Below are 5243 nucleotides of genomic sequence, written 5' to 3'. Positions count from 1 at the left end.
ACTTCATCATCTTGTCAGATTTTTCTTAAATGTCTTTGTTCTGGTTGTGTATGTTGTGGACATTGGGCAGCTTTTGGTGGTGAGTGGTGACAAAGAATGGCCTTTTCTGATGAGGTTTGTGGAGTTTGTAGCTAAGTAGATCCTTGTGCCTGAGTTTGCACACTTTGTTTATGGTGGGGGTTATAAAACTGTTTTGGTATCCACTGCGCAGAAAGTTTTCCCTGAAATCTGTAATTCTAGCATTAAACCATTCATCCCTGGAACAGATGCGTCGGAGTCGGAGCGCACCACTGTAAACAACCGAACGGAAAATATGTTTGGGGTGGTTGGAAGAAGGGGGGAGGTAGCATCAGCTGGGGATGTGATCAAAGAGGTTGGTGCGGATGTGACAATTTTCACCGATGGATCGGCAGTCGCAGGATACCGCAAAGGTGGAGCAGCAGCTGTAGTGATAATAAATGATGAACCACCACGAACAGAAATGATTAAAACTAAAGGTGCCTTCCTTACATCATCTTATGATGAGGAATGCCAGGCAATGATGTCTGCTGGACAATGGATTGCCGACAATTGCCCCAGTAGGACCAATGTGCTGATCTTGACTGACAGTCAGTCCCTCTGTAAGGGGCTGCTGGGCAACAGCTCGGACATGAATGATTTGCGCCGCAAGTTCAGTGAAGCCAGAGCCACAATAAAAATTCAGTGGATTCCAAGCCATGTTGGAATAGAAGGAAATGAGGCAGCAGACCAAGCTGCTAATGAAGCCAGAGAGATCGAAGCAGACAGACGACCAACGACATACAGAGGAGTCTTTCCAATAATCAAGAGAGAAATCAGAGACCCACCATGTAGAACTAAGTACCAGCACCTGGAAGATGTGTATTCTGGGTACTCCTATTTGCGGAAACAAAAATCCATCACATGTCGCTGGTACCAGGTTGAGCTAGCGAGACTGCAGTTGGACCATCATTGGAGTTTAAGATGGTATAGGAACTTTGTAAATGAAGAGCTCAGCCCATGTTGCCGAAGATGCGGCCACGAAAAAGAGGATTATTATCAAACATATGTTTGAATGTCCAGGAACAATGGCAATTCGAATGGAGTTATTTGGACGAGTGGAGGTGCCGCTAAGCATATTGACAATGGAGCCGAAAAAGAGCCTCGCTCTCGCTCGAAGATTTCTTCGTGGAGTCCACCAGGCCCATTAAGGAAACAAAAAAAATCACCAACATCACCATTACAATAGAACAGGTAAGGGTAGATAGAAACTATTTGGTTTTTCTTTTATATCGAGTGTCTACAAGAGTGAAACCATATGCATGCCAATAACTCAGCATCTTTGCACCAATTAATTTCGTCTTATTTTCGAGTAAACTTAAGAGTAAATAAAACCAATGGAGACAACATAATCTTCTTTAACATATATAGAAATTCGGTCAGTGTGCTCGAAAAAATAGCAAGACGTTTTTGCTATTGGTGCAATCTTAAATCCTATTCATTCCTATTGCCTCTGGTTTAAAAAAGAAAACCCATCTATCTTGAATATATGTTGAGATACGTATCTACGATTGAAGGAAAAGTGTCTCGTCCGATGTGAAAGGCAAAATTAACGAGAAAATGGGCGCCAAAGTTTTGGGGCATTAAAAGCTTGAGTGTTGATGGAAACTGAAAATGTTATTTTTGTGCCAAATGTTTTCAGTTGAATCTTACAAGATTATTTCTTTAATAGACATTGTAGGTATTGATCCTGAAAAAAATTGATAAACGTTGCTAAATGGACGGAAGACATCGTATTTCTTCTGTTGAATTATTTTGACGAGAGCCTAATATCACCAAGATACAAAACATGATTTTGTTGCACACTATTATTACTGATGTCCAAATTTGTCTTTCAACTACCAACTACGAGAACTTTGAAGTTGTATGAACATGCGCATTAGTCTGAAAGTGTTTTATTTTTAATACAATGATTTTGTACTCAGCGTAAGTTAAATGGAACTGAAACATCCTCCTTTATCCAGTTATGTAATAGATAAAACAACTTCCACACTAAAAGAACAGTTTTTCAATAGCAATTTTAAAACAAGGATGACCATAACAATAATTATTATATAGGGTTGTTAGATATTGTGTCTCCTGATGTTGTATGTAAAAAGGAATGCAAAAATCACCGAGTCAGCTCATTTTAGCACTTTTGCACATCTGAACAAAATTACGATATAATCTCACAACACAGGTAAACGTTTATTAAAAAGAACAACGAGATTCATCCAAGAAAGACCTTCTTGCTACCAATGGCAACCCATTTGGAAGAATGTCACTTCCTATTATATGTACTTTTGTCTGTTGTGGTAAAGGTCATCTGTTTGATGGTTGAGTTCACATCAATCGCACTGTTTTCTCACTGAAATGGGGTTTGGCTGAAAACACTCACATTATTAAATAAATCATCTTGCTCTTCCTTTAAACAAATTGAATACCTCAAATAGATAGAAATGGGAACATGATATCAACATCGACAAGAGGAGTCGTTTTAACACTTAGAGGGAATTTTCCTGATTAATCTTTTGAGGAAAAAAAAACCGATTGCCATGTACAGCTCAAGAACGTACATGTGAAACATGCTGACATTATGAGTTACTTCTTGGATTTGAGCAATATGGAAATAGATACATCAAGCTTATACGTTTTTGAAAATACCTAAGTATGAAATAATCTCACGCCTATTACACATACAGAATATGGCATCTTTTGAAAATCTAAAAATTTGGCCCTAGTGTTGATTTTTATTGCCAATATCTCCATTTGTGGATTGCGAGAAGTAGCTCATTTTGTCAGCTCACCTCACAACCCCGGGGCGGTGCTACTGACTGAAGTGTCTTTAGGCCATTCCCCAAAGGGGGGACATTTCTCGTTTTAATGCACAGTTAAATTGTAAATGGGCTGATCCAACAATGTCATGCCCATATCTGTGCCTGAACTACAACAGGGAACTGCTGCTTTTTCTTTCCTAATCCTTACTGTCGTCGTTTTCCTCTACTTCTTTTTTATGTTTGCCACACTCTTCTGACCCGCTATTGCCGGGGTGCCTTGATAGTCGAAGCAGAATTTTTGTGCCGTTGAAGCTAGAGAGGTGAGCAGAGTAAGTCTGATTCCCTGTAAGGACTTCTCTGTTGATATCTACCCCTTGGAGCTCATATGACCTTATGCAGTTGCGAGCGCCGTAAAACGTCTACTAAAACTAAAACAAAAAACCACACATCATCATAGGAAGGGGACAATTTCTTACTTCAAAAGTTGGGCCTGAGATGACGTTTGTGGGGGATCCAGCACAGCAGATGGGTGGTCAGGACACGAGTCCACGGTCGGTACATTCATGGCAACGTCACAGACAAGGCGGGCTTGGAATATGCTGGGATGAAACAGTTGGAGTGTCGTTGTCCACTCCGCCGGACACAGCAGGTCAATGTCTCGGCAACATGAGTCTCTAAAGAAACATACTGGGTCACATGGGCAAGACACGTTATTGTGGACGGTCAAACAGTAATCTATGCAGGGCTCGGAGGACGTGTTGGAGGAAATGTTTGATGAGGAAGTGTTGGAGGAAGTGATTGAGGAAGTTTTTGAGGAAATATTGGAGGAAAGATTTAAGGAAGTGTGGGAGGAATAAGTGTTTGAGGAAAAATGTTGAAGGAAATGTTTGAGGAATTGCTTGAAGAAGTCTTTGCTGCTACGTCAGTCCTATTGCAGTTTGTCAAGCTTTGCCAATCCAACCCTCCGGTGGTCAGTGTCTGGTTGTCTTTTATCGGAATGTCTTCCTCTGTTGTGGACGAGTTATCAGAAATAGCTTGTCGTCGTTGTCTTTCTGGAAAATGGATTGCGTTCTTTTCTGCTGACTCAGTTTGATCTGACTGTCAAAGCGTGAGCACCTCTCGTGTGATTTCTATTCAGGTTCAAAGTGTCCTAGTAGTCTGTACCAAATTGTGGCTGGATTGTATTTCTTTAAAAACAGAACAGAATCTCTGCCATTGCCTTGTGTGCCCCTACGACCAGTCTGATGCAAAATCATCTGTCTCGTATTGTCCTCATGTGGAGCAGCAAGCTTATAATTAGGCTTTTGCACGAAGTAAAGAACGTCCGCTGTGCTTGTCGATAAATTCAAGATGCAAAATAAAAGAACGAAACGCATCTTCCAAAGATTATTCAAAGAGAGTCCAAGTTTGGTAGGAAAAAGATGGGAATATGTGATGCCAATGGCCACTATCACAAAGTACTTCCTTCACATTCTTCACATGTCTCAGTTAACCACCTCAGAGAAGAGTTGACGAAACTTCACTTGTCCCCTCATTCCAGCACAGGAGGATATCACAATCAAATGGCTTTTCTGAACCCACGTTGGCTTATAAGAAAAGTAGCATCAGTTTTGTTTACCGTCCAATAAGCTTAATGATCTTAGATATCAAATAGGCAACGTGTTCTTGAGCATAGAATGTTTCTGGCTTTACTATAGCTTCTATCAGATTAGCGTTTGTTACATAAACATATAATCAAACTAACTCTTTCATGTTGGATGTAGACGGTTGCATATCGTTCTGGGCATTTTGTAACAATGCAGATGTTCGAAGATTTATATGATAGTTTGTTACTGGTACAAGGGTAATAAATCTGTTCTTAAATCTTTGCTATATACATTATCTTTCAACCGCGAGTTTCACTTAAAAGTTAAAAGGTACACAGTATCGTCCCATGGAAAACAATACATCAGACGCCATTTCTTCAGATTTGGGGGAGGGGGGGGGGGCTTTAAAACTCCATGCTGAGATATAATCATTAAAAATTATTTTATGATGTGAAAAAAGTAAATTACCAATCAGTACCAGAACGTAAAAAAAGAAAAGAAAAGCCCACCTTTAACCAAAATAAAGTATGGTGACATGTAAGAAGCAGTAGTCCTAGTGGTCTTAGTAACCCCAGTTTGGCCAGTGGAAGTGGACACCAGGGTTACTTAGGCCACCCCCCCCCCCCTCGTCATAGCCAGACAAGCAGGAAATTATCAACTAAAATTAGAATGTTCAATCTAGTAAGCCATATAATATAAGAACCTAATTATCAATGTTAAAAGCATGTGGTGCTACAGTGTTTGAAATAGCTTAGCAAAGTTTGAAGGCAGGTTTCCAAAAGGAAAATTTTAGCACATGGTGGTAGCAGTCTTTGCTCAAGAATAACTTTTCACAAAATATTTT

The 5243-nt window shown here is 40.1% G+C and overlaps 1 protein-coding gene across 1 annotated transcript in view; it reads right to left on the bottom strand.

Annotated features, from left to right (window-relative positions):
• The window catches only part of LOC118478422, a 14709-nt gene that overhangs the window by 3172 nt on the left and 6294 nt on the right, over positions 1–5243 (bottom strand). The gene's annotated exons all lie outside the window — the stretch shown is intronic.

The sequence above is a fragment of the Aplysia californica genome, unplaced genomic scaffold (genome assembly GCF_000002075.1).
Source record: "Aplysia californica isolate F4 #8 unplaced genomic scaffold, AplCal3.0 scaffold00556, whole genome shotgun sequence".
In the NCBI taxonomy this organism is placed as follows: domain Eukaryota; kingdom Metazoa; phylum Mollusca; class Gastropoda; order Aplysiida; family Aplysiidae; genus Aplysia; species Aplysia californica.
The sequence above is the reverse complement of the archived record's forward strand: the minus strand, read 5'-3'. Positions and strand labels throughout refer to the sequence as shown.